This window comes from Amia ocellicauda, chromosome 23 (assembly GCF_036373705.1).
Source record: "Amia ocellicauda isolate fAmiCal2 chromosome 23, fAmiCal2.hap1, whole genome shotgun sequence".
NCBI lineage: Eukaryota > Metazoa > Chordata > Actinopteri > Amiiformes > Amiidae > Amia > Amia ocellicauda.
In genome coordinates this window covers 11,076,730-11,089,179 of record NC_089872.1, presented here as the reverse complement: position 1 = coordinate 11,089,179, position 12,450 = coordinate 11,076,730, and the positions used below count along the sequence as shown (strand labels likewise).

At 37.3% G+C, this 12,450-nt stretch overlaps 2 long non-coding RNA genes across 2 annotated transcripts; one reads left to right on the top strand and one right to left on the bottom strand.

Moving 5' to 3' along the window:
- Positions 1-5,220: 5,220 nt before the first annotated feature.
- On the top strand, positions 5,221-7,566 carry LOC136719457 (uncharacterized). The gene is made up of 3 exons (XR_010805405.1): positions 5,221-5,895; positions 6,605-6,662; positions 7,187-7,566. It is a non-coding gene; the product is annotated as an uncharacterized LOC136719457 (long non-coding RNA).
- Positions 7,567-7,880: 314 nt separating this feature from the next.
- LOC136719458 (uncharacterized) lies at positions 7,881-10,262 on the bottom strand. Its single transcript, XR_010805406.1, has 2 exons — positions 8,639-10,262; positions 7,881-8,153 (listed from the first exon to the last, which is right to left on the bottom strand). It is a non-coding gene; the product is annotated as an uncharacterized LOC136719458 (long non-coding RNA).
- Positions 10,263-12,450: the final 2,188 nt, after the last annotated feature.

Here is a 12,450-nt window from a genome sequence, read left to right as displayed (position 1 = left end):
CGATAGAAGCAGATATGCTGTACACAAACCATTCAAATCATACTAATTCTATATACAGTGAGGGAAAAAAGTATTTGATCCCCTGCTGATTTTGTACGTTTGCCCACTGACAAAGAAATGATCAGTCTATAATTTTAATGGTAGGTGTATTTTAACAGTGAGAGACAGAATAACAACAAAGAAATCCAGAAAAATGCATTTCAAAAAATGTATACATTGATTTGCATGTTAATGAGGGAAATAAGTATTTGACCCCTTCAACTTAGTACTTGGTGGCAAAACCCTTGTTGGCAATCACAGAGGTCAGACGTTTCTTGTAGTTGGCCACCAGGTTTGCACACATCTCAGGAGGGATTTTGTCCCACTCCTCTTTGCAGATCCTCTCCAAGTCATTAAGGTTTCGAGGCTGACGTTTGGCAACTCGAACCTTCAGCTCCCTCCACAGATTTTCCATGGGATTAAGGTCTGGAGGCTGGCTAGGCCACTCCAGGACCTTAATGTGCTTCTTCTTGAGCCACTCCTTTGTTGCCTTGGCTGTGTGTTTTGGGTCATTGTCATGCTGGAATATCCATCCACGACCCATTTTCAATGCCCTGGCTGAGGGAACGAGGTTCTCACCCAAGATTTGACGGTACATGGCCCCGTCCATCGTCCCTTTGATGCGGTGCAGTAGTCCAGTCCCCTTAACAGAAAAACACCCCCAAAGCATAATGTTTCCACCTCCATGTTTGATGGTGGGGATGGTGTTCTTGGGGTCATTCCTCCTCCAAACACGGCGAGTTGAGTTGATGCTAAAGAGCTTGATTTTGGTCTCATCTGAGATGTTCATTGGCAAACTTCAGACGGGCCTGTACATGTGCTTTCTTGAGCAGGGGGACCTTGCGGGCGCTGTAGGATTTCAGTCCTTCACGGCATAGTGTGTTACCAATTGTTTTCTTGGTGACTATGGTCCCAGCTGCCTTGAGATCATTAACAAGATCCTCCCATGTAGTTCTGGGCTGATTCCTCACCGTTCTCATAATCATTGAAACTCCACGAGGTGAGATCTTGCATGGAGCCCCAGACCGAGGGAGACTGACAGTTATTTTGTGTTTCTTCCATTTGTGAATAATCGCACCAACTGTTGTCACCTTCTCACCAAGCTGCTTGGCGATGGTCTTGTAGCCCATTCCAGCCTTGTGTAGGTCTACAATCTTGTCCCTGACATCCTTGGACAGCTCTTTGGTCTTGGCCATGGTGGAGAGTTTGGAATCTGATTGATTGATTGCTTCTGTGGACAGGTGTCTTTAATACAGGTAACGAGCTGAGATTAGGAGCACTCCCTTTAAGAGAGTGCCCCTAATCTCAGCTCGTTACCTGTATAAAAGACACCTGGGAGCCAGAAATCTTGCTGATTGATAGGGGATCAGATACTTATTTCCCTCATTAACATGCAAATCAATTTATAACTTTTTTGAAATGCGTTTTTCTGGATTTTTTTGCTGTTATTCTGTCTCTCACTGTTAAAATACACCTACCATTAAAATTATAGACTGATCATTTCTTTGTCAGTGGGCAAACGTACAAAATCAGCAGGGGATCAAATACTTTTTTCCCTCACTATATGTATTAAATGTATTAAACATGGAAAATGTATCCAGAAAATACATCATTACAGAAGAACAGCACAGAGAACTAAAAAACCATGTCGTGAGCCACAATGAGATGAAATAAACCATACTGATTCTCTACCATCTTTCATATAGAGGGTTTGACAAACTGGATGTACAAAAATCCTCCGAAATGCTCTGTAAGTGATTGTGTCTTGTTCCTACATTTGCATGAAACAACAAAGTCGGCAAAAGTTTGTTTAGTGTGTGGTTTCTCCAGAACTTCTTGATGGATGGTATTAAAAAAGACATCTGGGAACGTTATTCTCATTATACCATATGACATCCATTTCTAACATCTAAAATGTGAGCTGTAAGATGTAGAAGATTAAAGGAATTACTTGTGCAAAAAAAGAAAGCCTTTTTGAGGGCTTTAAACTGACCCAGTTTAAAATATGCTATACAGTGGCTTAGCATCTGTGTAGCTAAAAGAGTTTACAATTATAAACTGTAATAGGAAACTATGTGTCTTTATAAATTACCTAATCTTTTATTTGATTAATAAACAAAAAATAAATATGTATTTATTTCTTAGGACAACACTGAGGACAATCCATTATCAAGATTAATAGTGATGAGGACAATACCAGTAAAATGGGTCATAATTTCAGTAGTTACTTATTGAATATACTGAATATTATCAACCAAAGGCTCAAATATAAGATGTTTTATGATGCAGACAATCTGAACTAAAGGCTGATTAAAACAAACATGTAAAACCAATTCCCCAGTTTTGAAACCATGATTTATTACATTTTTAATTAGATATTCCTTCAAAACAGATCTGTTTGAAGTAGACAACATTAAAATGAAACAAAGGTCATTCTTTCTACAATCAGAAAAAGTTCTGCTTCTGTCTGCTTCCAACAATTATACAGTGACAGGGACTCCGAGTTCTGACCTCCGGCTATATAAAACGTATAAATGTCACATCTCACAAAAAATATAAAAGATCTCATAGTCCATAATGTCATCTCTTGCACAAGCTGCAGCATAGATAGTTTCTGAATTAAATGTGACATTTCATAAACTATCACTCACTGTCTGACCTGCACAGAATTTTAAACAACGGGCTAGCTCCTGTTTTATTTTAGCAGTATTAGCTGACCCTAAATCACTTGCTATGCCTTTTTCTTTAAACAAACACAATGAAAATTTCCCAGTAGAAAACATATACAACTTGCCCTCACCAATTTAACCAGAACAGGACAGGTCCTGCCCACTTGACAGTACTGTACTGATAATCTGCAGGAGCAGTACATTCCAAGGGCGTCACTAATGTAATAAATGATTGCAATGTCATTACAACACAATTTGTATTTACCACAACGTGCAATCTACCTGAAATGTCACCAAATTAAATTGACAGACTCATAGTGAAAGCTGTAGTGGGTTTACATTTCAATATCAGTGCTATTTCAAGATTTCTTAGCATAACCTTGGGTAAATCAGTATAAGGTTATGTTAAATTTGTGTTTACAAGGCTTTATGTAGTTAGTGGTGTGTGGAGCATAAACATAATAACATTTAAACCTATAATAACCATTTTCTCAGATGTGGACTTTATTTACTTGCAACATGTGTTCATTAATTTATTTACTTAAAGGTCTTACTATTAAGCTTTAATTATACACTAACTTAGCAGGTACCTTAAAAACAGACTGATTTTTGTGTGTGTGTGTGTGATTTATAAACATACAAATATCCATGTTTCAGCCAGAGTGCCTGTGACTTACTAGCAGTAGGAGCCAGATTAAATCATTGATACTAATGTCCAGCACTGCAGCAAACACAGATGTCTTTTAAGTTCTCAGTCAAAGTCCCCTCCTGCTTAAATAATAACTCTAATATGGCCTGGGTGGGTTCTGTCAGTATCAATATAAATATATAGATGGGCCACATGATTCCACCCAGCACAGTTCCAGTCACATGTGAAATACACTGAGAGCTGCTTTCCTTATAAAAATACATATTTCATCACATTGAAATCCTTTAATCTCTGTTATTCATCCCATCAAATCCATTTCAGCCGGGCGTGTCATATGTTTTCAAAATATAAATGATCATTACTATTACGCACACATGCGCCCGTTCATAGAGAAATGGGCATGCTTAGAAACGTTTCATTGGATTATCTGGACCTTAATGGCTGGGGCTCTGGAGACTAATAGTATCACAATTATCCTGTTCCAGTCTGACACAGTGGGTATTGTGTCTTTATATTTCTTCAACGTTGACCTTAAATGCTCTGCAATTTCAGTTTTTTCCCCCTTTAATCCTTTCAGTGAGTGTTTAACGAACAATATTTGGCAACAGCTCCACCCACCTAATTATTGTTATTATTATTATTATTGTTTACCACGTCATTTACAGTGCAAAATCAACCACCGATTTACATTTTCATCACTTATTCACAAGTACATAAAGCTATGTTAAAGCACTAAACCCACATATATAGTCCTTCAATGTAATGAGATAGATGGGAACAGATTTGTCTGTTTCAAAACGAGGCTTCTCCTCACCGCCTCAGACGCATTAGCCACAAAACAAAGAAAGGAAGAAAATTCCATTTGTGCTGTTTTATCTTTCAACAGAGGTTCTTATTACATTACAGTTATGCCTAAAGGATTATATTGACACTGAGTGGAGGAGTATTGGGTTTAGCCTATGCACTGAACAAAATGTCCTTCTCTTTTCATATGAATCATCCATTGTATTTATCACACAGTTTACTTTTGTGTTGGATTAGCATAGCTGTTTTGCTCTAGGGCTGAGTGTATCAAACTTTTTTATTTATTTCCAGACCAACTTGGTCTTGGGGGAGTTCTGTGCAGACCACACAATAAACAGCTTAGCTAAAATATTCTTAAAATGAATTACTTTACTATAACTTCATACAGTATGAGTGAATAGCTTAGATTTCTCATTTTCAGTTTCCAGCATTAAATGTTTTAGCTGTTGTGGAAGAAAATAGTATGAGTCTGCATTTCCCTGTAAGTGGTTCAATCTGACAACTGAATATTAATTTAAGATTGCAGAGCTAAAATGAAATATTACAAGATTTTTAAAATGCTACACGACTCATAAAAATTACACTATTAACTTTAATATAAGCTTAATAGCCCACATTACAGCAGCAAATTGGGCTGAAACTATCTTAACAAAACTGGATTATAGCCACACAGATGTTACCTGCCCAAGAAAACTAATTTTCATACTGTCATTTTGACAGGAGCCAATTTGTTATTGGGATAGCTGGAGTGAAAATGTAATGAGTCCAATGAATGCAGTTTATCAGTCATTTGATTCACTTTTGTATTTCAAAGAAAGTTATTTTCAAATTACATTCAGAAAACAGAACATGTTTAGAATTATTTTGTGATTTATAGGTACCATTAGGAATACATTTTAAACACAGAATACCACCTGTCCTGGGCTACAGTTTTTTTCTGAAATATGATGATGATGATGATGATGATTATTAATAAACATGATGGACAATGAAAAGATTGATGAGGTTTAGAAGATTACTCCGAATGAAATTGTTTTCACATTTTAATGCTATGCTTTTAATTATGGTGTGGAGTTAATTTATACTACCTCTAGATAATAGTTTTTTACGTTTTTGAAATAAATGTGATAAAAGTGTTGGAAATCTAAGGAAAAGCCCTTTCTCGGGATGAAAATAGCATGGCACTGATGAAGACTACAATGTTAAACATCTCTGTATTTAAATGTTTCTGTATGCTTATGCAGCAAACAAGAGGTAGCATGAGGGTCTGCAAGATAGAAACCATACTAGTTGAAAAACGTTTTTGAGGGACTGATGCAAAATGTATTTGTTTCGACTACTTACAAAACACATAGTATTTTTTAAAACACATTAATCATAATAGTCGTTTTTTAACGAAGCAAAGCTAAATATATATGAAAAATATTTAAATCCTCAGTTTTAGTTTACATTTAAGTATGCTCCCCATGTCAGACGGTGTCATTTCCGTGTCGGTAATAAGATGTGTAAACGGAGACAGATGATTGGCTGGTCCGGAACGAGACCCCGCCCCCTCGCAGGTGCGCTGAGGACGGGGCTGCAGGTGCAGCGGTAGAGGCTGCAGATCTGCTACAAACATTTTAAATATAGCAAATAAACACTTTATTTGAAGTTCAGTTTCTAGATATTTATTTTAATAATGTTTTAGGTAGTATTAGGTTTACCCTTGATCATGTTTAAGGAATATTCTCCATGGTAAGTGTTTGAACATATGTATATGTACGTTTGCATTGCATTTTTTGTTTTTTTTCGGAATGCATTTGTAATTATTTACAAGAAATACACATTTGTTGTAAGGTCGGTCATAAAAAATGCAATAGTATTGGTGTGCTTTGCTTTAACCGATATTAAAGGGTGGGAGGAGAACGAAAAAGAGATGCTTAAATGCCTTTTTAGTAAGGGTTTGTGGCCGTATTGAATTAAGGTCCGTTTCATTTTGAATGGAGGTAGAAACTTGCAGCCATGTGTGTGATAACACCTCAGCTTTAGTGCATTTTTTTAGTGCAAGTTTTGCCATTATATATACAATTGTGACGCATTTGCAGTTTGGGGTGTTTTGTGGTAGTATTTGCAGGGAACTGTGGTTAATTTAAAACGTGTCTCCTGGAAAATGCACCTAAAGTCTTTAGTAATAGCTGAGTCCGTCTTGTTAGAGAATATGCACTGCTTAATTTAGTATATTTATATTCATAATATCCAAACAGCAACAGTTGCAATCTCAACAAATTACGCATTAGTTGTAAGAATGTGTGTGGGCTACCGTTATTGACGGTTAATTTTTTTAGCTAAAACTATATTGTTTAAATGAAACATAAACACTTGGTAGTTTTTTCTCAATGTGTTATTATAGTAGGACGGTAATGCTGTTATTGCTTTTAAGCGCTCACTGGACGCTGTTTTGTAGTCTTCAGAACAGCTGTGAAGGAGTGGATACCCCATTGTACAATCGGTGTTTTTTAATGGTGAGTCCAATCCATACCTGATCTGTGCAAGTCGTCCTTTTCTTTACATGTTGCCTATTTCTAGTTTCAATTCAACTGTCAGCCAATGCATTTTTATCCATTTCTGTCAAATGAGTGATTGGATTAGCAATGCTATTGTTTTTGTGCATGCTAACTGTGGTGCATGGTTTCTGTTGTCGGTTTATATATTGTGTATTGTGCATGCTAATGCAATTGATGCTGTAAAACAAGTGCTTTCACTTATTCATAGTTATCAGGGCTCCCGTATGAGTTTTTCCTGTTTCATCTCCAGGTCCTTGGGTAAATGCTGCATTCATTGTTGCTTCGTTTCCGATGGTCTGAATTGAAATAGTTGTATTTTTATTTTGATGCTTCCATAAAAATTAACTGCTTTGTCTATGCATGCTATTAACCTGTAATCATAGTGTGCTTTAATTGAATCCTTTGAATGTCATGTTGATTTCCTGCTGTTGTCTTAATAAATGGACTCTGTTTGGAGCATGTGTTGTTTATTGGCGTTTCAGGTGGCAAGGGGCTGGAGAAACTTCCTCAGTATGGATGCTGCAATCGCTACCTGAGAAACCATGCAAGGGCAACTCTGTCGCATTGTTTCTTGCATAGCACGGATGCTGACCCCTCTTTCAATTGCTCCAGATTTTCCCGCCAAAAAACTTAGTATAGAGGGGATGTGGGCGTGGTTTGGATATGTCAATCATTACTCCGCATTTACCTAGACCACTGTTGATCACAACTACCAATAATGCTTAATTAGACAGACATGATGCATAAATGGTGAGTGTCTTCTGAATTGGAGAGCACCACCACAATCTAGCCTCTCTTTAATAGGAAGCATGGTTTGTTACATTATCTAATTGCCAAGGTTGTGCACAGAAGTAGTGGCTTTAACACTCCCATCTGGGGCCGGGCTACCTTTAACACTAATTGGGGAGTCAACCTTCCTCTATGAGTAAGAGCTGCGGTGTTGGTTTGATTGATTGGTCTAAACCCCACCCACAATCTTCCATCTATACTGTTTTTTGGCGGGAAAATCTGGAGGCACTTAAAAAGGGGGCAGCTCCCGCAGTTTCCAAGAAACACAGTGATGGGTGTCTGTGCAGAAAACTACACCAATAACAACAAACACCCACCCCATACTTTCTTAGAAACTGATACTAACACACTCATATGGGCAACTCTGTAAAGAAATACAACATTCAAGAGCTTTTCAAAGCTTTATTGCACAAAAGCAGCCAGAAGATGCAAACTGTAAATACAACAAAGGTATGGTGACTTTACAATACCAAACCATTATATAACATTTGGTTAGAAAAAAAACGGATACATGTAAGACCTACAAGAAAACGGAATACAGCACTTGATTTAAAAATAACACTTTAAAATGAAGACCGATCCACGGACTGCGGCTGCTCACCCCAGTGATGGCAGGATCCCAAGAAGAAGAAGAAAAAACGAGTACACGTGTGAATGTGCCTATGGAAACAAATGCACACTACATTATCAAGAGCATCAAAATAAATCAATAAATAGTGACCATGTAATGCATTGTGTCTAGTCTTTGAATCCTACTGAAATCACACTTAAAAACAAGATCAATCACACATTTAAGTCGTTTATTGAAAGTTGAACGCAACGCTACATTATGGTTTAAACCAATGCGAGTAAACCATCAAGCACAGACTTCATGGCCAAAAACAGAGTAGCTATGCATGCCTACATAGATGCCCTGATAATTACACGCACATAACATAAGCCAACCACCAAATTCTGCATCAAGATCAATGTGGTATTAATATAATTAGACAGTTATAATAAACAACACGTTATTGTAGATTCGTCTGTGGCAGTTACTCAGACTTTAATCCATAGTGGATTGCCCATACATTTCCGATTTGTTCTCCATAACGACTTTTGCAAGAAAACAATGCACACCACACTAAATCACTGAAACTACTCACACTGCTGCTCCATCCTGCGACCAGTCCCCAGAAATACCTTTCCCCCGCGAATAAAGGACACAAAAAAACCACCGAGGGAATTAATTACACTGGAACATAAATCCCTTATAGATAAACAGATAATAGATTGATCTCCACCTGTTTAAATGCATAGTGTAATGCTATTTTCATTGAACCTTATCTGGAAATGTATTTGCAAATGTGCTGCCAGTAAATCTATAGCCCGAGTGCGTGCACCTGCAATAAGTACTAAAAAAAAACAAAATTGTAACCAACAGGATATGGCATTCTTTTAATTAACAACAATTAAATAAAGTAAAAACGACACTACTTCACAATGGGATTGTATCATTAATTTAAATTAAAACGTATTGGGTTCAACACGCACAATATTTGTTTGAATGCAAAAAAATCAGACCAGGCTATGTCAGCCAACATACACACCGCAACATTTCGCAAATGTGTTTTAAAAGGGCAAGATGCAATGCTGCACATACTACACAATTCAAATAAAAGCAAATGTTGGTTGCTTGGTTTGTTTGCAGGCATTCAAGAGGCTGATAACAAACATGCACTTACCGCAGGTACTGAAGTCCAAATCTCCACGAGTTCTTAATAGTAACCATCCAATTTTTGTGAATCTTCTTTACCATATGAGCGAAATAGATAGGTTTATTAACAAACAAACTACATACATAAAATAAACCACAGGAGCGACAAAACCACGCTCTCTCAAACGAGCCCCCAGTTTCTGAGTCTCAGTCCTGGGGGCGGAGTCACAGCACAGGTGTACTATGTTCGAGGGCGTGGTCTTGCACAGGTAGACTGTCCTCCTAGTATGAAATACTTCAATTGAAGTATAACACCTTAATAAAAAAGTCAAGTTAAGGGTTAGTTTCAGTTTCTACCTAATACGTCACAAAATGCACTATATTGTTGGTCAGATAAACAAGTAAATTAAATCTCATACCCAAATCAAATATCATTTATCTCAATCTGAGCCCAAGATTAAATCTTTAGATCTCTTTCAAGCACCTGGCTCTACTAAAATAAGGGTAGTAGCCTGATCCCAGGTACAGTTACTGTTGAAAAAACACATCCCATGCAATGCAAAGACCACACTTATGATCCTCAGCTGGAAAATACAAGTGTGCTTGCAAACATCTTTTGCAAAATGTTCTAAAATAACTTCTTCTATTGCACTGCCAAAAACTGTTGTACAAATGGTGTGTACAGATGCATTTTGCACATGAGAATTATAATTTTTTGGTCTTTCTCTAATGTCCCCCTCAACTGCCACTGCTGATGCATTTTTCATTATCACATATGGCACGCTGCAAATATCAAGGTCAAAGCAAAGCCGAATACTCAAAAGACATGCAGGCAATGTGACAAGAACATACAAAAATATTAAAACAGAATCATAACAAAGCCAAGCATAGACTTATTACACTTGCACATATAAATATTAGAGAATATCCCACCCCATGCTGGGTCTTATTGCTTATATGCTGTGAGATGCATATGTGATTCATCACTCCAGAGGGAACAAGAAACTTTCGATCTTCATGTTTTCTGTCTGAAACTAAACTGAATACATAAGCACATTTAAAGACATACTGTAGGTTTATACTCTGGGAGTTTTTCACTGTCATTGGAAATTTGTTATTATGCAGTTCATTCATAGTATGCATTCATAATTCCTAAACTCTCACCTTCCACTATCTCTGAGAGAAGTGCTTCTTGGTTGGGCAGACCAAACATCTGGAAGGACTTATGGGAATGCTGTAAACTGAAGACACTGACAATGATACAGACCAGGCAGTGGACTGACTCTTACAACTTAACAGCAACTTAACAGCTTTCATGTACAGAATAGGCTTTTCAACCTTTTCAGGTGCTTTCGGATCTTTTATGATGCTTTTTCCTCCCCTCCGATATCATGCATTATTATTGAGTTTACAGCTGTAACCGAATGGCTCACAGATGCAGGCGCTTCAGGAATAAAATCTTTGCCCAGAAGGTGAACATTAATAGCACAAGCCAGTTTTCATTCAAAACAACAAGGGCACTTTCCCACTGATGTTTTTCACCAATTCCATGAGGGAAAGGGTTAAGACATACCGAGGGTGTTTACTCTGTCAATGTTAGAAATGTAGAAACACTTCACTGACTTCTGAAGAAATAATCTTTGCGAATCATGCTGGTATTGTTCACATCCCTAGGCTCCGGGCTTACCTTAGCTGCATTTTTTGGAGCTCCCTTTAAACCCCCACTTTTTATAAAGCTGATCTGAGCACAGTACTCATTGTGGGGTCTCATTTGGGCATTGCATTAATGCAGGAGATCCAACTCAGAGAAGATCTCCTCACTGCAGAGTAGCTTTGCTTCTGCATTGTGAAAGGAGGCCAGTTATTTGAATATAGTTGAAAATATACTTTTAACATTAGGTTAAAATACAGACAGAAATCCAAAGCACCAGAGGAAAACTGCGATTGCTCCTTGACTCGAGAGCTGTGAAATACAATTTGTTTCAAGTTAAAATGGAGTATATTCCAAACTTTAAAAAAAGAGGTCATGGAAACTTTGCTGTAGAAAAATCTGTATATTCCCTCTAAACTCTGTAGGGAATGAATTCCAGGAGCCTGAAAAGGTGCTGAAAAGAGTATTCAGTTAGCCTCTGGCAATTTCTTAACCCATATCTAACCACATGGCGTTTTAATATCTCGCAAAGGTGTGTTGTCAGAGTACTGCTGACACATCAAAGAATGCAAGCAAAGCCTCGCTGCATATCTGAGGCTTTGAGTGCAGTCTTTATGTCACACTCACTTCACAAATCCATGGTAGCTTCTCAATGAGTCCAATAATTTCATTCAAATTCAATGAAGACATTGTTTTCTTTTCAACTCTGTTGCCTTGAACCCATGGATTAAATGTCTATATTGAGATGTGTGCCATAGTAACAAGTAGAATGGTCTGGACTGAAAAAAAAAAAAAAAAAAAAAAATATATATATATATATATATATATATATATATATATATATATATAAAAATATAGATTCAAATAGAGTAAAACCTACAGGAGTATTTTATTTATATTTGCAGAATGCTAGTTTAAGTAGACTGTTCTTTATTCTGTCAGGTTTTGTTTTTAGTTGATTAAGTGTACTTGCTGTTACATTTTTAAGGTTTACCGGAAAGAGGTGGCTTTGCTATACATCTCATTCAGGGAAGTCCCTTTCAAAAGCATTCCAATATCACACTGTCGACATTGTCTGTCGAGTCTCCAGAAAAGCTGAGAAAAGAGCTCCGTGCTTTGACACGAAGGTTCGACACTCTCACAGCCAAATCTGCGTATCCATAAGACCGCTGTCCTTTTTGGTGGTAGCTGAGAATGAATTCAGAGATGTGTCTAGGAAAAAAAGGTCAAGTTAAAAGTTAATTATGTCTCACGTTTCTTTGGTCCAAAGCTGCTTTTGCTAATGGTGTAATACGAGGTAGGAAACTGTTCATATGCCATTCTCCTTCTGCAGAGCCCTCAATTAAGATGTAAAAGATATAACACAGACTGCAGCAGCCAGCAAGAGGCACTGCAGAGAATAACCCCCCCAGCCCCTTCCACTTCCCCCGCTAAACCATTCTAGAGCCTCTAAATTATTTCAGATTTTAAATTGAATTTCACCTCCTGTATTCTATCCAAAGGGTTTGCTAATTAAGAATTTAATTATAGCTGAGAGCCACATACCAACAACAAAACCTTCATGTATTAAACATTAATCTTTCATTCTGTAGAGCACTCTGTACTATACT